Below are 27,360 nucleotides of genomic sequence, written 5' to 3'. Positions count from 1 at the left end.
TACTGTAGTTTTTATTTACTCAACGTTGGGAAAAATGAACATCATAAAGCAAGTGACCAAAAATAGCACATTTTGTGCGTCTCTTCAGCCCCTTGGCAGCATCAGGCCAATATGTTCACTGTGCACTGACTTTTGTGTGAACCTCCCGGCTCTTCACCTGCAGCTTGTTCACCTGGGACTCAGCAATGTCGGCCCGCTCCTCGGCCTCCTCCAGCTCATGCTGGAGCTTGCGGAACTTAGCAAGGTTAGCATTGGATTGTTCCTCCTGAGAGTAGAGATAAAACTGGGAGAATTAGACTTGGTGGTTCTTATTGCACTCTTCACCAACAGGATTTTTTTCCCTCAACTCATATATTTCCTTCTTATGGCCTGTTTGCCATATCTGATTTCAAATCTGGACAGAAGTTATAACTTCAACTACATTTTTTACTCTAAAGAGTGAAGGAAGAAACTATTTTGAAATGGAAAGGACAGCCTTATTATGTCAAACCCATACATATGGGCCACCTATTTATGAGCTATGGATTGGGTGGAAAGGCAGAAGAGGCCCCCATATGCCCTTATGTAACTTAGTAAGTTCATGTAGGTCAAACTAACTGCGGGAAAATCCACTCAAAATTTTTTGCCCTGTGTTTTGACTCTGGTATATGGAAAAAGGGAAAAAGTGGGTCTAGGAAGAAAGTATGCCTCTGTTGGTTTGACTTATTATCATACTATTTGTGCCTCTTTTCTTCTTCCCTTCCTTTCTTCCTACTTAACTTCCTCCCTATGTGTCTGAATAATGGCGAACAACCAGGAAAAGAAGCTGGAGAATCTTCCAACATGTCCTTATTTGCTACAGCAAATGTGGGGACATAATATTACTGAAAGTGAGTGAATGAGTTAGTTGGGGTAAGAGACTTATGTCTGGCTTTTGAGAACACTTTATTTTGTGCATTTCTAGAGGGAGAGGAATATTTTGGTGTTAATTAGACTTTCTACTGTATATTCTCTACAGCTATCAAGTAAGCTAGGTAATTTGAGTGTAATATCTTTCTTAAAATATGAATGTTATATTCTGATTTTGTTCCCTTCTTTCTTGTTAACATATCCTAACATACTTTCAGCCCCAAAGAAATTTTCTTTTCCCTCAAGGGCTTAAAGATACTTACAGCTTCCTCAGCTTGTCTCTTGTATGATTTCACCTTTGCCTGTAATTTATCTACCAAGTCCTGTAGCCTAAGAACATTCTTGTGGTCTTCCTCAGTCTGGGCCTTGGGTAAGCTTGGTCAACTCTGGGGCTTCCTTCATAGTATTAACAGTAGCTGTTCTTGTTAACTATCCACTGTGTGCAGGCACTGTATTAGGGAATTGTACACATCTTCTCTAATCCTTCCCTCCCTATTCTGGAGAGTAGATGTTGTTAGTGTATTTTATAGGTGGTGAAAATAATGTTCAGAGGGTTAAGTAACCTACCCAAGTTCAAAAAGTTAGAGAGGCCAAGCTAGGACCAATACCCAGTTTATCTGACTTGAAAACCTGTGTTCTTTATTCTCTTACGCTATTTTCTAAAGGCCTTGCTGATTTTCCTATAGCTTCAGAAAGGGTCTGTTATAAGCAGTTGTGTCACTCGGCCCTTATGTATGTCACGTTAGTCTGTATCCATTCATGAGTGCTACATAAGTGGTCACCGGGTTGACAGTTTTACTTTGGGCAGGAAGTCCGGACACTTCAGAAAGCTGCTCCCCTTACCTGGTAGGTGAGTTCCTTTATTCTTCTCTCATGTTTCCGCAAACCTTTAACAGCCTCAGCATTGCGTTTCTGCTCATTTTCAAGCTCTCGCATCTACAACCAAGAAAGATACTTACACAGTCAGTCTTGGGGAACATTAATCAGCTCAAGGCCTACTGACGAAGGTGGGTGGGTGTCCCCAGCCCCAGGATGGGGATGGGCATCCGTATGTAGGAAGAGTGGATGGATGGAGCCCTTTTTCCCTTCCCAAATTCAGAGAGATTGAGACACCCACCCTGGCCTCCAGTTTCTGGATCTGCTTCTTCCTGCCCTTCAGGGCCAGCTGCTCAGCCTCGTCCAGACGGAGCTGCAGGTCCTTCACCGTCTGCTCCAGGTTCTTCTTCATTCGCTCCAGGTGGGTGCTGGTGTCCTGCTCCTTCTTCAGCTCCTCGGCCATCATAGCCGCCTATTTAGTAAATAAGCCAAGAGAAGAGGGAACTTGGTGATGGCAGGTAACACACGTGTATCAGGAAAGCACATCTCGTCTTGCTCACAGCAGTGATGGCCTTCTTGGCCTTCCCTTCGGCATTGCGCGATTCTTGAATTACTTCTTCCACTTCGCTCTGGAGTTGTGAAACATCATTTTCCAACTTCTTCTTAGTGTTGATCAGGCTGGTGTTCTGTTAAAAATAGTCAGTGAAAATTTATAAAACTTGCAGTTTGCCCACTTGGGATTTTATAAAGCCAGAGTGATTCTTTTATAAAATGTGTGTCATTATCAGTCCTATTCTAAACCCTCAAAGCTTGTTGGCTTGTTCAGGGGACCTGATGGCAACATTTCACCAAACTTTAAATATTTGTTCAATGAAAATTACTAATCATTTGCAAGTTTGGAACCCACCCCTGCTGCACTGCCTGGGTCCATCTGATTTTTGCATAATGACTTTTGAGGTTTAAGACTGCCTATATTACTTAATTGCTCTTTCAATTATATTTCAATCAGGCATCACTAGTATTCTATCTTTAAAAGGATGGAATTGTTAGAAAAGAACAGATGTTTTTTTGAGTACCTGGCACTAGGAGTTTCTTAGTTAGAAGGAATCTATTCTCTGTTGACTTCTGTGGTTTTCTCCCTTGGGGAATGCTGCATTGTTTTATGAAAATGTTTTCTTAGAAGTTGAGCACTGTGGCTCTCAAAAGAAAACAATGCTGCCACAGTGGGTATCTGGAAATGTTTGGGTGTGGATGTTTTTGGTTGTTGAAATGACTAGGGGTGCTACTGCGTTTAATGCCCAGGCAAGCCAGTGATGCTAAACTTCCTGTGAGGCATAAGGATGTAACACAGCAGCGCCAGACGCTGAGGTGCTCCTGATGAGAATCACTACCTGGAGCACTTTCAGATTTCTTAGTGAGCTGTTATCTTTATTTGAGCTTATTCTATGTGATGGTTTTAAAAATAATGTAAAATGTCAAACCTGACTTTTAAATAAAAGAGTATTGCCCTCTCTTTTTTTGGATAGAAACTCTAAAAATGACAAATTGGAACACCACACCAAAAAATCACCTATAACCCCATCACTCATCTGAGAGCATATCCCCAATCCTTTTATACACAAAGAGAAATGGGGTGCCTCCATATTACAATTGTGTTCATCACTTAACAGTACACCAGCGTTTATTTGATATGAGGGGCTCACCTGGGTGTGGAGGAGCTGGACGCGCTCACTGGCGTCCAGGAGCTCCTGTTCTGCGATTTTCCTGCTCTTCTCCGTCTGCTCCAGAGAGGCCCGCAGCTCCTCCACCTCGGCCTGCAGCAGGTTGGCTCTGTGCTCCACCATGGCCAGCTGCTCCTTGAGGTCCTCCTGGCCCTGGAGGGCATCATCCAGGTGCAGCTGGGTGTCCTGTTAAGTGAAAAAAAGGCCTTGGACACTGTGAAGAGGACATGAACATCCCAGGAGATGAATAGGAAGGAGGTGCTGGTGCCAGGATCAGGAAATGACAAGCCTATCATTTGAATGAGTGTGAAAATGGAGATGTCACCAGCTTAGGTGAGATACAATTATCAGGAGACAGACTCTTGTACCTTGTATGCTATTATGTGGTTATGTTTTCATGTATAAGTCACTGATGTTTATCATCTTGGAGCATTTTCCACATGCTCTACCCAGTACTGTACATCTTTTACCTCATTTAATCCTCACAGTAACGCTATGAGGTGGGTAGTCTTATTCTGTGGAAGAAGAAACAGAGGTTCTGATAAATTAAATAACTTGTTTAAAATCCGGTAGCTAGTATGTGACAAAACTAAAACTCAACTTCAGGCTTAGCAAAGCTGTGCCCTTTCTCTCGCATCATAGTGTACCTCTGGGCTTCTGTTTGTTCTTTTACATGACATTTATTTTTAAATGTTACATTTTTATTTAAAAATGTTATGTTCTGTGTATATTTAATTTAGCTACCTTTATACTATGAGCTGTGTAATTTGTTAAAAGAAAAGAGTGGATGGTTTTAACAAGACAGCATTTTGATGAATGGAAGATGGTTAACTTCCCTGACTTATCTGGGCTGTTACTGTGAACCCATTTACTTTCAGCACGCCTTGCGTGTTCCTGTAGTTCCTCAAGCTCTCTGCAGCCAGGCGGTTGGCGTGGTTCAGCTGGATTTCCATTTCATCCAGATCTCCTTCCATCTTTTTCTTGACCCTCAGGCTATCATTCCTGCTCCTGATCTCAGCATCCAGGGTGCTCTGCATCGTCTCCACGACTCTAATGTGGTTTCTCTTCAGCTGGTCAATCTCCTCATCCTTTTCAGCAATTTTCCTATCAATTTCAGACTTGACTTGGTTCAGCTCCAGCTGGATGCGCAGGATCTTTCCCTCTTCGTGTTCAAGAGATACCTTAACAAAACAGTAATCAATTAATGATGGAAAATAATTTGAATATATGGAGCATATTCTCTTGTGAGCCAAACTCTTATTAACACCATATTAAAATTAGTTTGTCTAATTTTACAAAAGTACAGTGTAACAGTTCCAGGAACCTGCTAGGTAAATCATTTTTTTGTTTATTTAGTCATGGATTATACAGGGCAGCTCTGTAATAAAGGTGGTATGTATATAATGCTATATGAATATTATTCATATGAGTACTAACAAAAATTGTATGATTAAACTTATGTGTGGTAAATATAAACTCAATCTGTTTTATAAATTAAAATGTTCATGTGTGATATACCAATTCTTGCAGAAATTCTCAGTTTACAACATATTTTTTTCTGATTACAAAATACATGTTCATGTAGAAGATGGGAACAATATGTAAAAAAAATATTTCCTATTGTACTCCTACTCAGAAATAACCATTTTAATCTATATATTTTTCTAGTTTTTTTCCTGTTTATATATATTTATATATGATACAATTATATTGTATATGCAAATGTGTGTCCTGCTTTAAAAATTACTGTCTACCATAAATATTTTCCCATCTTAATTATATTTAATGGCTATATAAAGTTGCATCATATGGATGTTCCAAAATTTGGTTCATCTTGTTCTTGGATTGGACATCTTTGTACTTAAAGTTTTACCTCCATTTAAGGTAGTTTTCCTGGGATAGAGTCTTAGAAACAGAATTCATGGGTCATAGCATTATATTTTTAAGGCTTCTAATACCTAGAGCCAAATTACCCTTCAAAAAGGTTAAATGAGTTCAAATTCTCACCAGCTCTGTAATAATGGATCCATCTCAGTACCACTGCCCACTTTGAGAGTTTTCACGATGTTTGTCTTTGATTTTGCCACCCCCGCAACATAATAATATGTACCTCTGCTTCCTCTAAGGCAGCCTGAATGTCACATTTCTCTTGTTCCATTTGCTTCTTTATTTTCTCCAGTTCATGGATTTGCTTCCCTCCTTCAGCAATTTGCTCAGTGAGGTCTGAAATCTCCTCTGTGAGTAAACATACAAAGGAGAAGTGGGCAGGCTGATACAATATGGAAAGTTCCTGCCAGGGTTATATCGGGTAGGGATGTTGAAGAACACTCACGCTGTAAGTTCTTATTTTCTCTATTGAGCATTTCAAGCTGATCCAGGGATTCCTCGTAGGCATTCTTGACCTTGAACAGCTCAGTGCTGAGAGAACGGGTCTCCTTCTGGGAGGCCTCAAGTTCAGCCTGAGTTTCCTCACACTTTTGTTTCCATTCTGATAGGACCTGGAAGTACATCAGAACTAAGCCTCTGTCACAAGAATCATGCCAATTTCTTCCTAGGAAGCTGGTCACTGTGGACTACCTTTTCAAAGTTCCTTTGCTTCTTATCAAGGGCTGCACAGGCAGCATTAGATCTCTCCACATCTAGCATGAGGTCCTCCACTTCATTCTGGAGCTGCTGCTTTGTCTTTTCTAGAGAAGCACATTTGGTGTTCACAGCTTCCACATGTTCCTCTGCATCCTGTAGATGCTGGGCCAGCTTCTTCCTGGAAAGTTAGCCAGGCAGTTAAGGACAGTGGTCAAAAACAGGGGGAAGAAATAACCTCTTTGGCCCCCTTCACAGTCCTGTTTCTATAATGACAGATAACATTTGGTTTTCAAAACAGTGGCAGCCAAAACTGCTTTCTAGATTGATAAACCCTATGAAAAGGTCCAAAGTGGTCAACAATAAGATTCAAGCCCTTGGTATATCACGCAGTTCTTAGGAGGCTGCTGTTAGTGCTCCATCGTAACATGTCTTTTCACAGAAATAATTGAGAATTTTCACGAGTTCTAATGGAGTATGGTTGTGAATGGCTAGCTGAGTCAATTTTAGTGATTGATTTATATAACTCTACTCATTCCTCAAAAGATTTGAAACTAACTAATTGGGCAGAGATATGTTAAGCACATTCACTTGCTTTCTCAGACTTTCTATTTCATTTCAGGTACTTTTTCCCTAGAGAAAAATAGCCAGTTTCTTCTAATCATATATATTTGTCCTGGATGGATAAATCAGGACAGTTCATGGAGTTGAAGCAAAGCCAGGTTGTTTTCCTTTGGAATTGCCTACATTCTTTCTTTATTGCTCACTGCATGCCAGCATTACCTCCTTATGGTTCAGAAAATCCTTTAGCCCTGCTGTCCAAGAAGACCTACTTGAAGGTCCCCTTTGGTCTGCACATGGACCAAGGCTTTACTTTGCTTAGACCAACCCTTGACATTATATATGGTTTGGTGGCCTCCACCATGAGTCTTAAGAGATATATTTTTCTACTGCAGCACTTAAGAAGATTGGTTCTTCTCAATCATAATAAAAGTTGGTCATGGGGATGGCAGTACAGCATGGAGAATACAGCTAGTGATTCTTTAACATCTTCTATGTTGATAGATAGTAACTAGTCAGGGTGAGGATTGAATAATGTGGATAACTGTTGAACCACTGTGTTGTATACTTGAAACCAATGTAAGGTTATATATCAACAATACTTCAATAAAAAAAAAGGAAAGAAGATGGGGTCTGGAATCAGAATATCTGGTTCTAATCTGAGCTGTTCCACTTAATAATCATATGTCCTTGGATTTGTTGGTTAACCTCTCACAGCCTCAGTTCCCTCATTTGTAAAATAGGGATTAGAATAATAATACCATCATGTTTGTATGAAAACTAAATGAACTAATGGCTGTCTACATAGTACCTGATACACAGTGTGCACTGAGTAAAGGTTTATGTCTGCTGTCATGCTGTCATCATCAACATTGTCACAGCTGCTTCTGGGAGTAGCTGAGTTGGGCAGCTAGGAAACCCTATCATTTTCCTCCCCCAGATTTACAGCCCGTACTTGGCCTCCTCCAGTTCTTCAGTGCGCTGGATGGCGTCCGTCTCGTAGTTGGTCCTCCACTGGGCCACCTCGCTGTTGGCCTTGGACAGCGCCCTCTGCAGCTCGGCCTTGGCTTCCTGCTCCTCCTCGTACTGTTCCCGCAGCAGGTCACAGTTGTGGCGGGAGGACTGCAGGGCGTGCGCCAGGGTGTTCTTGGCCTGTGGAAGTACCAGTTCCATGACTTACATCCACTTATTCAGTGGTATTTAATTTGCACACCAGAAGTAGAACCTAACTGGACATGTTTAGATCTTTGGTAAAACTCCTTTTGTTTCTTCCTCTAGCTGATGTTTCAGCTCTTCAATCTGCTGAGTGAACGATTGTTTGCTCCTTGAAAGCTGAGAGACCAAAGCATCTTTCTCATCTAATTGTCGGGAATATTCACCTAAGAATAACAGAAATAAAGGAATTTCTTAATAGAATACAAAAATAAGCCTAAAGTTTTTATACTTTCATATCTGTATGTATATATACATCAAATATATACTTTTTATCTGCTTCTAAATATTACAGAACTAATTAGAACTGGAGATTAAAAAGCAGAATTGCCGAAGGAGTATAATAAGCCACTAGCCTGCTGATTCTTGCTTTTTATTCTTTATGCCTTGCTCAGCGAATACTGATAGTTTATTTATCCACCTCTAGAATCAGAGGGAGTATTGCTATTTATGCAGGACCTCTGGGGTTGCTTTTATCTAGTACATAGTTGCAGGACTCAGAGAAAGGTCTGCACCTGCTTCTGTCTGCAGCCGTGCCCTCTGGGCCGACAGGTCATTGATCAGACGCTGCTGCTCTTCTTCCTTGGTCTTCAGTTCACTCACTTGATCTTCTAGAGTGTGGCACATGTTTTCAAGATTTCCCTATGGGACATGTGACAATGAAAGATGAGACAGTGAATGCAGTTTAAAAAGTTAAAACTTCTTTAAATATCTTTAGAGTGAATAAATTTCATGTCAAGTATAAGTAGAAAGTCTGGCACCAACTCTATGGAACATGCTAGGATTCAGCATGGTGAGTGCATAATGTCCCTAAAGTGGTCATGTGGAGGCTACTCAATTATTCCACTGGTATACCTGTTTAAAGTGGATTTTGAAATAATCCTCATGATAGCTGTTTAAAGTGGATCTTGAAATAATCCTTGTGGGTCATAACCATCATTAAAAGAATAGAATCTCTTACAGGTTATTAATTACCCTCGTTTAGAGATGATATTGGGTACCTTGGCTTTGGAAATGGCATCTGCATTACTGCTAAGGTCCTCAATCTCCATCTTCATCTCACTCTTCTCCTTCTCCAGCTTCTGCTTGACCCTCTGCAGGTTGTCAATCTGCTCCCCCAGCTCGGCCACGCTGTCCGCGTGCTTCTTCCTCAGCGTGGCCGCCGTGGCTTCATGCTGCAGGGTGGCCTCCTCCAGGTCCCTGCGCATTTTCTGGAACTCAGCCTCCCGCTTCTTGTTCATCTCAATCTGGGCCGTGGTCGCCCCTCCGGCTTCTTCCAGCCGCTCGCTGATCTACTCCAGTTCCCGGGAGAGGTCAGAGCGCTGCTTCTCTGCTTTGGCCCGGGAGGCCCGCTCCGCCTCGATCTCCTCCTCCAGCTCCTCGGCGCGGGCCTGGGAGAAACCCAAGCACATTAGCAGAAACTCATCTCAATTTCAAGTATTTTGGGTGTGCAGAGAAAAAAATGGAGGTGAGATGACTCACCTGCAACTCTTTGATCTTCTTCTGTAGTTGAATTTCTACTGCCTGCTCATCTTCAATTTTGCTTAGCAGATTGCTGATTTCAAATTCTTTCCTTTCGACAGAAGAAAGAACAAAACACATTAATACTCATGAATTGAAAGGTGATACCATACAGAATTTTTTTTGAAGTCCCTACTTTTTGAGTTTCTCATCAAGTTGCTGTTTGTCATTCTCTGTATCCATCATGGATTCTTGAGCCAATTTTAGGTCACCCTCCAGTTTCCTCTTTGCTCTCTCTAGATCCATTCGAAGTTTCTTTTCTTGCTCCAGGGACCCTTCAAGCTAAGGAGAAAGTCACTGTGTTACACATGAAAGTTTACTTAAAACAGAAAAACCTTTCAAGTGGATATTAAAGACACACTTACATCATCCACTTGCTGCTCTAGCTTGATTTTAGCTTTGGTCAGAGTGTTGACTTTGTCCTCTTCTGCCTGCAGGTCATCCAGGGTCTGCTGGTGGGCCTCTTGGAGGGCCTTCTTCTCCTTGGTCAGCTTAGCTATGGTTTCGTCCAGGCCTGCCATCTCTTCTGTGAGGTTTTTCACCTAGAAGGTTAAGGAAGAGAGTATCTCTGCCACCAAGTAGCTTATTGGATGACAGAACCTCCCCGTGGTAGTGCAGGGTGTGATTCATACCTTATTTTCTGTAGCATGTTTCTCCTTCTCCACCTTGGCCAGTGTCAGCTCAAGGCCATCTGTGTCCTTCTTGAGCTCTGAACATTCATCCTCCAGCTTCCGCTTCTTGGCCGTCAGCTCGGCGTTGATCTCCTCCTCATCCTCAGCCCTGTCAGTCAGCTCCTTGATTTTGGCCTCCAGCTGGATTTTGTTTTTAATCAGCTGGTCACACCTTTCCTCTGCCTCAGCCAGGGCATCTGCTTCCTGTGGAGATATTCATTAAGATATTTAGAGAATTTATACTTATTTATTTTTGTTTTTTGCACAAAATAGTAGTGTTTACTGAATTCTGGTGTAGTTTTCAGTATGAATAGAAATTGAACTTTATTGAACAATATTACATGGCCTGGAGAAATGCAGCTATTTAGAAGTGAGAGTGTAGATTTAGGAGCAAATTAATCTGAAAAACAATTAGATTGAGCCAATTGACTATTTTTAAAAATATTGCCTAGAAGAGTGTTGGGACCTAAGGAAGTCTGAGTTTTGGTCCCATTATCTTTCCTCCATATGGATGAACTTGGGTAGATACTTTATTCCTCTAATTCTCAATTTTCTCATATGTAATTAAGGGTGTTGGAATAAATGATTGCTAAGAACATTTCAACTGTAATATTCAAAGACTGTGACTTACTCAAGTTGTTAGTTTGTAGTTCGGTCTTTTCCCACTCAGACAACTAGTTACTAGATGATTAAATTTAAAAAAGAAAAGAAAAAGAGCTTAAATAATTTTACGCCTATGAATACATTTCCATGTAGCATTTTTAGTTTACTCAAAACCTTCCTGATAGTCCATAACAGTGCTATAATTGTCCAAAATTTCCATTTCCACCTATTAGTCTCAAAATGAATTTTGGAATATATAAGACCACTTAATTTTGAGAAACTGTATAGCTCAATACAGTTTTTATAAGTGACTAAGGACTCAAATAAAAGTCAGTTTAGCTACTTACTTATTAGAATATTCAGGCTTGGGGATTTCTTTAACTTCTCAGTGTTTGTTTTGCTCATATCTTCAGTTTTTTAAATGCCTAAGTGGATGATAATGGGGAGTTCCCAGGACTTCTTTGCTTTGATTTTTAATAGGGATATGCTCAATAAATATTATTCACTGATGGATGATAATACTTATGAAAAGAGTGTAAGATGAAAAGGCTCTTATCTATGCTTGATCCTATATATGCTCCATATAAATGAAGATATCAGGACAAAAAGTTGAAAACAGCTTAAAAATTTTAGGAAAACTGTCCTTTCCACATGTGTCTTTGTGACACTTTTGGGCATGTTGGACCCATGACATGGGACATTATGTTTGGCCAGAGCCCTGGTGCCAAACCCACTCATCACTCTGGTTGCAGCTCCCTCCTGAGCCGGTAAACAGAGGCCTTAAGAACTTGGGATCTGTATCAATGGAAGAATCACAGGGGCCACTCAGCTCTACCTTACATCCTGATAGTTGAGTTCAAATAACTGAAAACAAATTCACTGAGCTAACTTTCAGGGGTGGGATGGAGACTGGGATTTGGGTGCTTGCTTGTAAACTGCTTCCTTCGTGGCTGTTACATTTGTGATATTGAATAAATTCTGTAATCCTCCCTTTCCCATTTGCAATTTGGAAATATTTGTGCTTTACCTTCCTCATAGGAATATTGAAAGATAAGATAAATACTTTAAAAAGCAACTTGAGATTTTCTTTTTTTGAGAAAAGGCCATCTGTAAATCCAGAGAATATGTGCCTTCCAGGAAAGCTTTAGTAACCTGGTGCATTCAGAACACAGAATACTCACGGATTGAACCTGGAGCTGCAGGTCATTTTCTCTTTCAAGAGAGTGACCATTTTTTCCTCCAGTTCCTTCCTTTTTGCCTCTGACTTGGCCAGTTCATCTTTGGTTTTCTGAAACTCTTCCTTCATGGTGGCCATCTCCTTCTCAGTCTCCATGCTCTTGAGGAGGGGCTTGATCCTGAAGAACAGATTCATCCGGGGCCAGTGCTTGATGTTCATGAATGCACGTACATTGTACTGGATGCAGAAAATGACTTCTCTGAAGTGACACAAAAATACCAGTGCAGATCAATCCATTAGTGGCAATTTTAATGACCCCCCCACATATAAACGATATATCAGATTCTTTATATGTTATATGCAGGCTTCACACACACACACACACACACACACACACATTCTCTCATACTCTCACTCATAGCAGTCTTCAGTGTAACCACTTTGTTAATGTATATTGCTCATACTGAACAACTGTGTTCTAAAACTAGCAAAGAAGCTAAATTTACAGGGGGAATACTTTGCATATATGAGGAACACTTACCAATTTAAGATCATTTGAGACATTACAACATCAGTGATTTGGAAGTGGATGTGGCAATTGTGAGCTGACTGTACTGTTTGGCTGTCAGCATGTAGATATGAACTGTGAGACGGCATAGGCTGCTTTCTCAATTGCTCACTTAATGAATTTACTATTTATCATGTCTTCCTTGAAGCCTTTCCTCCTATTTTGATCACTACTGAATTAGCTACTCTCTGAACTACTTTTGTTAGCTTCCTCAGATAATATACTGGCTCTTTTCAGATTCTTTCAAATGCCTCATTCTTATCTGCTCAAAAAAATGTTAACATATGCAGGGGATTTAGCATGGATTGAGCTCCAAATTTGTTTTATTTAAATGAAACATTTAAATATTAATAAAAGATACCATTTCGGCAAACTGTAGCAACAGACCAGGTTTGACTACCCTGTAGCAATGTAAATCCATTCGTAAATCCAGAGTATTAGTATGTCTTATCAAGCTTATTAAAAAGGAAATTCTTTTTCTATATAGGTCCAATTTATAAGAACCTTAACTCTGAGGTTAACTCTCAGGTACCATGGCACAAACCATAATGTAGACCCATGGAAAAGACTTGGGAATAGTAATAATGCAAACCTAAATCAGTACAAATGAGCAAAGTGAATGCAGAATGTATGTGTAAGGATGCACACACATCAGTGCTCTACTAGTGTTGGGTAGATAGAGTTGGATGAAATGAATTAGAGAGAGGAGAAATGGAAGTTTTGGGGGGAAAGGGCTTGTGTAAACATGAGAGTAGGAGATAAGCAAAATGTTTAGCCTGTCTGGAAAGGCTCTGTGGTTGGGAATGATGGAAGAGGTGGGGAATAAAGAGGGCCTTGACAGCCATGCGAGGCCACTTAGATTTGATGTGGGAGACCATGGGAAACCACAAACAGATATGGCATGATGAAAATAGTGCTTATTGCAAACTATTCTGGCAGCTATATGTGAGATAGATGGAAAGGGAGAAATTGAAGGGAGGAGGGTTTTGGAAGGAATCCAAATGTGAGGGCTAAAGCAAAGGCTGATGTCTTGTAGGAGTGAGTTCTGAACGGTGTGAGAAGCATGTAATAGCCCCACATGAAAGTTAATGGATGAAGGAGGCTGATCAACAGAGTCCCTAAGGGACCTTACAATTCTGATATTCTGCATGGTTGTTATCTCCTTTGCAACATCTTCTGATATTCTACTCTCATTAGGAATCCCCTGCAGACTGCTTGAGTTCTTGTTATAATCTGGGCCAATTTATCGTCTCTCATTTCTTCCAGAAGACCCAACAGGCCAGCTTTGAAGAAAACCTGGAGAAAGGGAGAATCACAGATCATCTGCGTTATGACAGGAGACACAGAAATGGCAGGAGGTACTTGGATCAGGTGTAAATAAATAACAGCTGTACCTTGGTATGTCCGAATTTATATTGGGTGTGGTCAATATCAATAGAGGCAAGAAGTTTCTCAGAAGCCTTCTTGCTGTCAATGAACTGTCCTTCTGGAATAGCACTCGCGTTTAAAACTTTGTATCTGTCAGTCAAAGAAAGAATGATGAGGAAGGTGTGATCATATATGAAACCAAATGACATAAAATGAAACATGCATAAAAATCTGAAAGAAAAAGTAAAAGTAGAAATCCAAAAGTCTTTTAAGTGCAGATAGTAGAACAGTATATTTCTGTGGTCCAGCCCATGTCTCCCTCCAATATTTAAGAAGCATTATCTCTTCTAACCTGTTATTCTATCCTACTGCACAAGACTATATTATTTAAATATTTTATTATATTTACTAAGTAGGATACATGAAATTCAAGGGACAAGGGATAACAGTTAAGAGAATAAACTATTCATGGCATTCAGTGAAATACAGCAAAGAGAGACTGGCCTTTGCTTAAAATCCCCATAGAGGATCCTGCTGGGGAAGCCCTTCCTGCAGATGCGGATGCCCTCCAGCACGCCGTTACACCGCAGCTGGTGCAGCACGAGCTCATGCTCCATGGCCCCTAAAACACAGCAGAGTGCGCCTTCCTGGGCACTGACTTTTCATCCTGTGCCTGTTGGAGTATCTCATGCTCTTGTTTCTTACCAGGCGTTTTGGTCTCATTGGGGATGATGCACCGCACAAAGTGGGGGTGGGTGCTCCTCAGGCTGGTCATCAGCTTATTTAAGTTTTCCTAGAAAGCCAGATAGAAGGGACTTGATGAGAAAGTTTTATTTCCGATTGCTTTTTTGTAATTAATGGAACGAACCTAGGCACTCTCTTAACTGGTAGGTGTAAGTCTATGAGGCTTCAATTGCCCCATATTTTAAAGGTGTCAAGAATTCTAGCTGCCAAATAGCCACAAGGTCAAAATGTTGGAAAGAAATGCAGCTCTCCAAGGTGTTCGTTTGTAACACCTAGGATCCATCCTGTAAACAAACTGTAAATTCAGTAGCTTTAATGCACAGAAATTGTTCTCAACTGGGAATCAGAAGACAAAAGACCACAGCCTCGCTTTGCCACTCATGAGCTGCTTGACTCCGTCAGATCTTTCAGTCTGTCTGGGCCTCATCTGAAAATAGTTGAGATCACCTCTGAGGCCTCTTTCCTCTCTCTCAGTGCTAGTAATTTTCATCGTAGTAGTTTACAGTAGTAACCGAGGTTAGCAATTGTCCCCATTTTTGCTGTTCGTTTCTTGAGTTTATTATTCCCTGAGAACTATAGGCTCTTGTTATGTATTGTGTTTTGGAAGGGTCTGCAATCAATGGACTGTTGTGTGAGTGAATCTTGAGTCCCTGAGAATGATCCTCATCTGAAGCGTTAGGGGGAAATTATTCCAGATGTAGAGTAATTGTTTATGACAGATGATGATTTTTACTCAGTCATAGAAGACTCACGTATTCTCAATATTTCTTACGTGTACTCTTTGAGAAGGCAGAGTCATTTTTTTTCCACATCTCAGTTAACCAATAGGAAATAAACATGGTAAGTGATGTGAGTTTCTAATCTTGAAAATATGTACAAGGATAAGTTGATGAAACAAGTTTGTTTGGTTTGATAATGTAAATTGATAGTGAGAAAGAAAAAGAATGGGGTAGTTTCCTGTCTCAGTCATAGATTTTATCTGTATTTTAGTTTTGAAAGGAATGAGCCTTAGCCACACAAATTCTGACAAGGCAGCCATTAGTCCAGACATTTTGCACACTCCCCTTTGGAAGAGCCAGCCTAAGAAAATTACATTATTTGTGGTCAAATTATTGTTATTTTAATCTGAAGAGATCTTTTCTTGCTTATTCACCCATCTAAATCACTAAGCTCGACCTTTGCTGATTTGCAGCTATTTAAAAAAATTTTAAATCCACCTCAGAGGGCAAAGATGTGTTTTGGTAGAAGAATGTCCTAAAGAGTGTATCTTAGGCAGATTCTCAAAGAGAACTCAGGAACATTCTCAAAGGGCAACATTAGTGGAATAAAGCCATGGTCTCCCATAGGGACAGCCTTGAAGTTCAGCTATGCTTCTTTAAAAATCAGCCTGGTTACATAAGAAGAACCCTTCTAAGAACATCCTGGCATTCCTCAATTACATCAGATGATCATAATAAGGAGTAGTGGATAGAGCATCTGACCCTAGGAAGAGAAGGATGGCTTTGGCTGTACCCTGACAAGAGTGACTATTTGAAGTGATTCCTATTAACATTCCATTCCCTCCTAATTTGTTCTAAATCCTATAATTATGATAATTCATAGAAACTGAATAGGCTTTTCAAATTAAATTTGTACTTTACCCTGAAAAGGGCTGACACAGTCTGGAAAGAAGAGCCCTTCTTCTTTGCACTTTTCTTTGCACCACTGTCTGAGGTAAAAAGAAAACCCATCAGTTAAAAGTAGAATCCCAGAGGCTGGAATGTATGTGGACATTCTGTGGGAGTCAGTTTAATTTAGATGAAGAGCACAGAAAGTACCTGCTTCAGCCCTAGCATACGTAGAAAAGAGGCCGGCCAGAGTCTTCATTGCAGACTTCTGGTACAATCCAACCACAGTATCATTCAGGGGGTCCTTGTTCTTTTCCAGCCAGCCGGTGATGTTGTAATCCATGGTGCCCATGTAGTGGATCAAGGAGAAGTGGGCCTCGGCCCTGCCCTTGACCACCTTGGGCTTCTGGAAGTTGGCAGACTTGCCTGGGTGCTGGTCATACAACTTGTTCTTGAAGGAGGTATCTGTGGCCTTGGGGAACATGCACTCCTCTTCCAGGATGGAGAAGATGCCTAGTGGCTGAATTTAGAAAAGTAGTTATTAGTGTCAACCTATCTTCTCTCAAAAGCTATAGACATGGTGGCTATAGTGGAATTATGAGCACCTCCAGTTAAACACATTTGTAAAGTAAACCAGGACCACAGCTCAAAGAAGTCCTTTGGTTTTCACTAGAATGATTTTTCAACGGTTCCTTATCACATTCAATCCATAGCATCATTTTCAATGAAAAGAATAGCTGGATACAAACTCCAAATGTCAGCACAGCATTTGTTAAAATGTTCTGTATTTACCACACTTCTTTGCTATTAAGTGGGTTAATCTACTGTCATTGTTTTGTTTTACTGTGGCAAGGACTTACTGACTTAGAGTGATGTTTATTTTATATGCAATAATTAAATAGTCTGAATAACCCAAGCCTTATTTAAGACATTTTGTGTATTTAATCTCTGTAAAGATAGATGGTAAAGAAGACTAAGCAATCTGACATCTGACTCCCCAGCAGATTACCTTTCATATCCACCCTTGCTGTGTTACCTGTGCATTAATTTTCATTGAGAAAAAATACTTATTTTTATTATTGACATCTTGGGTCATAATGGAGACAGATTTTTTCACAGAGGCAGTTCTAGTGAAGCAGATCATCTCAATAGAGTTTTCAGTTCCACTTTACACTTTGCTTTGAGTCAGTGTTAGAATAAACTGGTTAGAACAAAGTGAAACTAAAAACACTCCCTGATCCTTCTTATATAAAAGTTGAACAGAGGAAGTTATTTCTAAACAGTAGCTTTTTAATTTGTTCTTGCATTAATGATTTACAGTTTATGTAGTACTTTCTGGAATTGCTTAAGGCACTTGGGAAAGTTATCCTTACAGTTCAGCCTGACTTCAGAAGCCAAACAGACCTTCTCGATGAGCTCGATGCAGGCAGCCAGGTCCATCCCGAAGTCGATGAACTCCCACTCGATGCCCTCCTTCTTGTACTCTTCCTGCTCCAGCACGAACATGTGGTGGTTGAAAAACTGCTGCAGTTTCTCATTGGTGAAGTTGATGCACAGCTGCTCCAGGCTGTTAAACTGTACAAAACAAAATTTTCAATATTAAAGGAATTTTTTTTTAACAGTAGAATTCATTACTGAAAAATCTTTTATTGAAAAATCTGGAATAGGTAATGAAATGAAATTTAAACTAATTGCTGTTCCTTCAAAAATCCCAGGAAAAAAATAATCATTTTTGACTTGAACATTTTTCATTAATTCTGGGCCTTATTTAAGGGCATAGGTGTCAATCATACAGCAAGAGTTCTTTCTAGTAGGATTTACCTCCTTCCATGTCTAAGATTGCATGGGCAATGATATACATTAAAATAACAACTATGATCCCATAAGTTATGGTTCGTATTAAATGGTAAAAGTGATTTATCAGAAAGCCCCACTTCTTTTACCATCCCCCCTCTCCAATTCTTCAAGATCAAGTTCGTGAAAACATGAACTTATAAGACCTTAGTTTGATATACAAAGTGAAATGAATAGGCTAATTTCTCTTCATTTCTCTCCTTTCCATTTGGCAAATCCCCCTTGCCAGGTGTGGGGACCTGATGTGGTATAGTAATTGGAGATCTGAAAGGGTCTCTGTAATACTTTATATTCTTAGCTTATAGATGACGAAACTGATGCCTCAGAGGTGAACTAGTATGTGGCCAATGAACCCTGAAGAGGTGAGACTAGGAACTGTCTCTACCCTTCTATGTTTAGCCCTTTCTTCTCTATGGGAGACACTTTGTGTACAGATCTGGGCTCCTGTCCTGGATTTGCCTTATATGGCCATGGGATCTTTAGCAAATATTTTAACTTCCCCACATCCCAGTTTCTCCATATGTAATTAGTAGTACTATTAGTTACTCCTTGTGGGCTGTTTTGAAGATTAAGTGAGGTAACATTTTGAAGTGCCAGAAATATACTGACCACTCAACAAATGTGAGCCATTATTATCACTATATTCTGTTTCTCCTTGAAATTTTGGAGGTAAGTCCTGTTCTGGATGGTGTTGGAGAAAGCAATGGGGATATTAGGGGATATTACTAATGTGCAGGAATAATGATAATACCTAGTGCAACAAACCCCAGATTACCTTACTTCCATTCTTTGTTAATATGAAGATAACTCACATCGAAGATCTCGAAGCCAGCGATGTCCAAGACCCCGATGAAGTACTGCCTGGGCTGCTTGGTGTCCAGCTGCTGGTTGATGTGGGCAACCATCCACAGGAACATCTTCTCATAGACGGCTTTGGCTAGAGCACCCACTACATTGTATACCTTCAGGGTCAGAGTAATGATTGTTGGTGTTATTAAATACAGGCCGCAAAGGCCTGGGATGTGTGTGATGCATTGAGGTCACGCACTCACCTGCCGCACAGTCTGGCCTTTGGTGACATACTCATTGCCGACCTTGACCCTGGGGTAGCAGAGGGCTTTGAGCAGGTCAGCAGAGTTCAGATTCTGGCTGCCTTGTCAGCAACTGCAGAGACGCAATCCAAGCAGTGTTGTCTAATAATGGATATCCTCTTTAACCGGTTCTTTCCATTTCCTCCAATCCATTTTTTTAATCATTTAGGTAAAAAGCTTTAATCAACTCTATAGAAGAGCAAATGAGACTCCCTGTACATTAGAGCATGTACTTGCTAATAATGGTCAGTCAGTTATACTGGCCTTTGGTGATTAATTTCAAGTAGCTTTTAAGAAATTCATCAGCCGTAGACATATGCCCAGTATTTGGCAAAAAACATAGTCCCTGGTCTTAAGCCACTTTAGGAGTAGTTGGAAGGGCAGGATATATACATCTTAATATATGCTGTTAGGGAGTGTAGTAAATAAAAGCTGAATATTTGGATCTTTAGCTCAGTTTTGCTACTCCCAATTTAGCTCCACTGGATCTGTTTCTTCATCTGAAAGTGGGATTAAATGTCACTGTGTGATCCCTATAGAGTACCTTTCTAAAATTCTGGCAGTGACTGTAATGTAAATGCCACATGTCAGGTAAGTAAGTAACTGCTAAAGAGTTCAGACGATGGAGAGAGAATGTCAAGCTGGGTGGTCAAGAAAGACTTAAGGGAGCAGATAACGTTAGCGTCCATGGCAGGTTCTATACGTTCCATACACAGAGTGGATGATTTTTTTCTCAGCTTCTTTTTTATCTTACTTGCTGCCTAGACTGTCTGCAGGCTTATACATAGATCACACACACATGCACACAAGTATCTAGGGACTCCTTCATTCCTAGCTCTGTGTTTGGGCAGATCCTGTATTGCCAGCCGCTAGGTTTACCTAGATAGTGCTCAAGTAGACTAATAGGCCAAGTTATCTTGAATACCTACCTGCCATAGGCAAGGCAAAGCAGGAGAACTGTTCCTTCTGTTATCTAATGATCTGGCCCCATATTGTGCTTTTTAGGTATCTCCTTCAAATGGTATTTTAACTTATAAGTTAAATGAGCTTATAAAAGTTCATTTTAACTTACTTGGGCTGCATAGAAATGATGGAGATACAGAGATGTGAGGAAGGAACGGGGGCAAGGAAAGAGTGCAATGTGTGTAAATGTGTATATGCTCTTCAAAAGTCCACTATAGAGATGTGAATTTAGAATAGGCTTTTTTCCTTGCCATATTCTTCAGTTCAAATCCAGATGGAGGCTCATTTCATACCTTCTGTGCCATCTGGTTCAGCCTGTTCCTCACGCTGCTTTTGCTTGAATTTCATGTCCCATAATGCATCACTGCCCCTGTGAGCTTATAGATGGACACTTTCTCTTCAGAAGTAAAGCCCAGGATGTCAATGGCACTCTGCCAAGAGAAATAACAGGACAAAAGTTAAGGCAGAGGAGACTAAATTACTTAGGAGAATTTATCCCGAGGTAGCCACATCTACAGTGGGTCATTGTTGTTAATCCCACACACAATGGATTTTTAAAAAGTGTGTGTGTGTGTGTGTGTGTGTGTGTGTGTGTGTGTGTGTGCGTGTTTGTGTGAGACTTACATCTGTGGCCATCAGCTCTTCTTGGTCATCGATGCTGGGGACTGTGATCTCTCCTTGACTTACAAAGGCATAGTCATATGGATTGGTGGTAATCAAGAGCATTTCTGGATACACAAATTCAGGGTATATTTTTTTACATTAGAAGTTGTTAATAAAAATGTTAATGTTCATCTGTGAATTTAAGTTCTTTCTTACCAATCAGATCTGGCTTCTTATTGGAAGTGATTTGATAAAAAATATGGTAACTTCTTTCTTCCTTTAGCTGGAAAGTAACTCTAGATTTTTCTAGAAGATTTGAGAAGAGAGGGAAATAGATATTAAGTTACAAAAAAATGCCATTAAGATATTAATGAGCCTCAGGGTCTTTGCTAAGATTGGGGGCATTACATTAGGCTTCGTTGAGATTTCAACTTGATGATTGATCCTCTTGGTGCTGCATGTAAGAATTCAGAATACATATGGCAATTTCCCAAGCTTCTCACTATCTAAGAGCAGAGACGGGAGCATAACTGCTCCAGTAAAAAAAAGAACTTTTCATGTGGTGGACTGTGACCTCTGTCAGAGTTGATCCTTACTAGCTCCTTCTTCGTCAGACTACCCCAGACTCTGTGGTGAGAGGCTACCTTGGAAACACCTTCTGAAGCTCAGATAAAGAACAGATTACATAGGTGTATTGTAAACCTATAGATAACTCACAGGAACTCACAAGTAGCCCTAGTATTTGTCCTGGAAAAAAATGTCATATTTGCTGCTGTGGCAGGAATTCCAGAGCGTGCTACAGAACCATCAAGTTGAGGTTGAAATAAATGGATCACGAAGTAGATTATGGATAAGTCCAGCATTAGCTCATGGGCAACAGTGGCAGCAGGTTCAAGGCATATCAAGTTTTGCAAAATATCTCAGCAAATGAAATCACTTGTCTCTGTTTTGATTGTCAGTGGTCCCTTTACTCACATGTTTCAATATCAGCAGAAGCCAGCTTCCCTGTAGTACCAAAGTAGATTCTAATGAATTTACCCTTGAAAGGGGAAAGATTATTTAGTATTAAAAAGTTGAAGCACACAGAACAATACAATCAAAATGCTAATTCAGACAAGGCTACTCTGGCACGTAAGGGCAGAGAAGACCCCTCTGTGACCAAGAGACTTACAAAGCGAGAGGAGTTGTCGTTCCTCATGGTCTTGGCATTGCCAAAGGCCTCCAGTAGGGGGTTGGCACTGATGATTTGATCTTCCAGAGCCCCCTGCAAAGTCAAAAGCAGTCTTCACATGTGGGGCTCCAGATTTCCTGAGTGCCCTGACAATCTGGATTCATACCTCGGTGATCAGACCCACCTGCATTTTGCTACTTTCCTCTTTCTTCTTCTCTCCAGTGACTGCAATTGTTGCAAAGTACTGGATGACACACTTGGCGTTCACGGTCTTCCCTGCACCATATTCTCCACTGCCAAACAGAAACCAGAGAAGAGATTAGAACTATAGCTCATATTGTCAATATCTAAGACAATCACCACAAACCACAGGAAAAAAAAATTACATATGTGATCAGGATGGACTGGTTCTCACGATCTGTGAAATAGAAATCAAGACCATCAGTTAAAAAAAAATGCATATTCAGTGTGAAATTACTGAATCAGTTCAGATCAAGCATAGTTGTTCTTTTGAATATTTTGGAGATGACACTTATGATTTTGGTTTTGTGTTTAGCCCCCCCGAAAGCACTTGCCTCCTGGAGTAAAATTTGTGAAACAGAGGCAAAGAATCATCTATTTCTTTTTGTATAATTTATTAATTTTTAAAACTTTGTTATGGGAAATTTCAAACATGTACCAAAGTGGAGACAATAATATTTAAGAGTCCCCATGTACTCACCATAGAGCTTCAACAGTTATTATCATTTGGGCAATTTTATATAATCCATACTCCCATCCCAATCTCACTGTATTATTTTAAAGAATATCATAGGCATCATGTAATTTCATTTGTAAATACTTCAGTAAGAATCATAGAAATTTGAAATCATAAGCTATCTTAGAAGCTGCCAAGGCTAACCCTCTCATTTAACTGATAAAGAGGCTGAGAACCAGAGAAGAATAAGTGACTTTTCTAGTAATTACACAGCTTGTTAAGGTCAAAGATAAGGTCTTTTGATTTCCAGTTTATATATTTTCCTACCATCTAGCCTCCTCCCAGCTCTTGATTCCACTAATTTGTCTGGCAGTAACACTAAATAAGGAAAGGATCCATAATTATAAATGTTTGTGTTCAGTTATTTACTTGAATTTTCTTTTTAATTTTATATGTTTCTAAATAATAAAAACAAAAATTGTCACTAGTTCTATATGTTAGATTTATACCAATTTTCTAATTTGTCAAATATTTAATTCTGTACTGATAGATTATAGGTTCTAGTGAATTCTCAAATCTAAAAATCTGTTCAAAGAAATAGAAAAAATCTGGATGTTATTTCAATGTAAATATATACTTTAAAGAACTTTCAAGTTCTATTCAGGAAAGTAGATACAGGTTTTAGACGATATTCATCTTGAGATTTCTTTTTCCAGTGGAAGAAAAATCATAAAAATCATATCATATCTTGTGGTAGCATAGATAAGAAAATAATTTCTTGTCTCTTTTGGCAATGTTAAAATAACATTAGCCTGGTCAAATGCCACAGTTTTGCATGGTTTTGTATGAAAATCATGTTTGGGAGTCATAGGTTATCTTGAATTTGGAGCAGCCCCAAAGTTTGGGGAGTGGGGACCTCGGTAGGAGTGGCTATGCACACAGCAGTGTAAGTGCAGCTGCTGAGTATTCAAACCTCTGAAATGAGCCAGCATTTGGATAATTTCTGGAAGGTAGCTAGCTTCTGTTCACAACCAGAGAAGAGTTTACTGGCATGAAATCCTTGTAGAATCCTTTTCGCATGGCCAATTTGTAATGAAAGATTCCTATTTTATTCTTTTCTCTTCTTTAAAAGACAATTTAAGAAACAAGTGCAACAAAACAACCAATAGAAAACAAAAAAGAACAAAACCGACCGTCTCAGTTTCCAAAATTCCATGTAATAACAGGAAATTCAGGATATAGACTATTTCCAAAGGGAATACATTTGGTGTATAAAGATAAGGTTTTAAGGCTGTGTTTGGGTCTATAATGCATATTAAAGCTGTTTGTTTACACTTTGATAAGGCAGAAATAACAGACTTTGATATAATTTCAAAAATGTTTTCAAAGAAAGGGATTTTAATTTTCTTCCATTTTAGTAGGAAAATGCTTGAAAATCACTGGGAGGAAAACCATAGTTTTTTCTTTACTCATGTTCCACCCCAAAGGCTGGCAATATTAGCCGTGCCATTTAAAGATAAAGATAAGAATTCACAGAGATTTCCAGCTATAGCTGGTAACTTTTCTTTGATTGCTGTAGATGTGGATATTTAAAAAGAATCTATTTGAACTTTTTTTCTATCTAAATAAGAAAGTAAAAAATATGGGAATGCAATAGATATGTTTACAGAGGTCTGCTAATTGTTTCAACTAAGGTTCCAGTTACCAGCTGGGTTAGCTTGGGCAGGTCAGGGAACTCACTGAGCTTTACTTCACTCATCTATAAAATGGAGATGGCTGCTGGGAAGAATATATGGCATTATAGTTCTGAGAGTTGTTTGAAATCAGTGGAAACCCTATTGGTTACAGTATTATTATAATCAGGGCCCAAAGACTGTTGTTCATTAAAGATTATATTTTCACATTTCTGTAAATAGATGCCTCACTCACTCACCAGTTAGCATGAACTGATAGGTGTTGTCGGAGATGGAGAAGATGTGGGGTGGGGCCTCCTGGCACTTTTTGCCTCTGTAGGCAGTCACCACCTCGGGGTTGTACACTGGCAGCCACTTTTAGGGGTTAATGGTGACACAGAAAAGGCCCAAGTAGGTCTGAGAAAATCAGAAAATGCAACATGTGGATTTTGTTTTTACTCAGAGAAATGGTGTGAAGAGATGCTGAAGGGCGCTCACGTAGATCATCCAGGCTGCGTAGTGCTCTTTGAGGTTGTACAGCACCGCGGGCTCGTGCAGGTGGGTCATCATGGCCATGTCCTCGATCTTGTCGAATTTGGGAGGGTTCATGGGGAAGACTTGGTCTTCCTTCACTGTCAGCGCCTGGCAAGTAAAGTAAAGAAACCAGTATGTATTGATGGTTGGAGATGGGGTTATAAAACTGCAGTGGGTGACACTTTCCATTCTGTTATTCAGATTCTTGACGTAAAGGCATAGAATTAGATTTGTTACAGAGTTTGATGCTAATAAAATCAGTTTCAGGTAATGAACTAGGATACTACCATTTTTAAAAGATTTTTCGTCCCACATTCCCCTGTCCCAGGTTTATTTATCAGTTTATATCCTTTTACTGGGATAAGGAAAAATTTTTTTCCTTGCCATTCATAACAAGAAACTTCAAGTTAAGAGGAAATAATGAGGACATGAATACCTTAATTAAGTAAGTGAGTGACTTACTAATTCTGGTAAGAGAAGCTAATTTCTATTTCTCCCAAGTTTGGGGATTTAGACTGGGAAGTGGGGAATCGAAGGAGGATTGTGGCAGCTGATACCAGTGTGTTACAGTCCCGTGAGCAGTTGGGAAGGGGAGAAAGGAGGTTCCTGCGGAGAATTTCTTTTGCCTTCCAAATCCGACGCCTGTAAGCGGACCAGATGGGTGTTTGTATTGGCAATCGCTTAGAGACTCCAAGCAGTAAGGCTTCAGCTGGAAGTGAAATAGAGAAACAAGAGGGAGTATTTTTCTCCCTGTTTTTACTTACTGCTCTACCCTCTGTCTTCACAGTTACTGTCCTTCCTTCCTTGCTTTGTATGATGCTTTTCACATAGGATTCCTTGGGCTCTGCGACAAAGACCGATGTTTTCGCATCGAAGGGCTTGTTTTGGGCCTCAATCCGCTCCTTTTCCGATTTCCGAAGGTAGGAAGTGGCTTCGCCAAACACAGCCATCTCAGCGTCCGAACTCGCACTCATGGCTGTGGTTTATTAGGCAGAGTATTCTGCCTTGTGGGCAGACACGGGGGTGGGGGAGAAAAGGAAACCAGAAGTTGTACACGTGAGCTCAGAATTGAAATGAAAGACCGGTTGGGCCTCCACCCCTGGATGTACGGGTGCCATCATGCAGTCGTTTACCAGCGATCTACCCAAAGCGACAGGACTGGTTTGGAATGAGAGTGTAATTTGAGGCTTCACTTTTAGGACTTTGTAGATTTCCTTTGCAGATCACCTTATCTTGAGTCTCATGGCTAAGATGTCTACAGCTGAATGAGAATGGAATCCTTGCACATCCTAATCTCCAAACTGTAACAGTATCTATAGGGGGAATTGTTGGCAGATTGTTTTATAACAACTGTCACTCTTTAATCACTCGCTTTTTCTTCGGCATAATGTTCGCATCTGCTACAAGCTGGGGCGATCATAGGAAGGAAGGTTTGTTCTGTGTGGATGAGGTTGTTAATGGCAGAGCTTTCAAAACCTTCTTTGCCTTTTAGATGGCGATTTTTTTCCTCAGTCAAATAATTACTTTATGCATCTAATTTGCGTTAATATTTGCTATTATGTCTCTTGGGTTTTTTTTTTTTAAAGAACCGTCTAATAAATTCTTAGTACTCTGTATTTTTTGTCATTGGTCTCGTTACTAAGAGACTTAGCATTGCCTTAACTCCCAAATCTCTTTTGACACTCCTTTTGGATGGAGAGATTTCAGCAAACAGACCTCACCAGGGAGAAATGGGAGCTTCAGTCCAAAGATGACCCCTTTTCCCACATAAATTCCACAGGTTTCTTTTCTTTCCACACAGAAGAAGAGACAAAGATAAAAATCACATGTAAGCCATTGTCCTCTTACTGAAATATTTGCCTATGCAATTTGGCGTGTGAGATTGTTTGAGTCTTTCCTGTACTTTCAGGAGTAAATTACTTGGGGAAGGACCAGGTTCTCTCCTAAATTAAGTCTGATATTTGTAATATTTGTGACTTTTTAAACATACAGTGTTCAATCTTAAAACAAATAATCATCCAGAAGTAGTAAAATATTGTTTTAACAAGATGTTTGTTTGTGTTTACATTTTTTCATAAGAATCTTCCCAGAGTATTTTAAACATATCTGTAAAACGTTTAAATATTCAGCACTTTGCAGTAGTAGAGAGAGGTTGGCATGGAATAGTCTATTGCCCCTGGACAGTTCTAAGTGCAGCTGAGAACTCACAGTCAAAATTCATTCTGCCCTAAATGGTGCTTTTAATCCTGGAACACAAATGAGGGTAGTCTCTGAGAATAAGACATTCTGAAAAAATGATTTCCCAGCATTTATAAATAGTCATTCAGCAGCACCCTCCATTTACGTAATTGTAAAAACATGGAAATGGTGTACAATTAAGAACTGTTTCTGGCTTCACTAGACTAAATCCCCTCTGTCCTCAATAAATGAATAAAGCTATGTCTTACCTCTGGAGTTCCAGTTGAAAATGCAGGTTCAGAAGCGTCCAACACTGTAAAAACAAAGTTTCTGTTCAGTGAAGCTCTGAAATTCCCATAAGGTAGTTACAGAATTAAAGTTTCCTTAATATAAAGCGTGGTTCCATGAAAATAAAAGGCAAAGTTGGAAGGACCATTTTCATGCTCAGAGATGGGCCACGGGGTCAGCTTTCTGTCCCCTATTGTCCTTTTGGTCCCAAAGGCCCCATCACTTACTTCTGGGTTCTCAGTGGTGATAGGGCAGGAGGAATCACCGTGAT

The 27,360-nt window shown here is 40.0% G+C and overlaps 1 pseudogene; it reads right to left on the bottom strand.

Moving 5' to 3' along the window:
• Positions 1-27,193, bottom strand: LOC108408765 (myosin-1-like; annotated as a pseudogene).
• Positions 27,194-27,360: the final 167 nt, after the last annotated feature.

This window comes from Manis javanica, chromosome 4 (assembly GCF_040802235.1).
Source record: "Manis javanica isolate MJ-LG chromosome 4, MJ_LKY, whole genome shotgun sequence".
In the NCBI taxonomy this organism is placed as follows: Eukaryota; Metazoa; Chordata; class Mammalia; order Pholidota; family Manidae; genus Manis; species Manis javanica.
The sequence above is the reverse complement of the archived record's forward strand: the minus strand, read 5'-3'. Positions and strand labels throughout refer to the sequence as shown.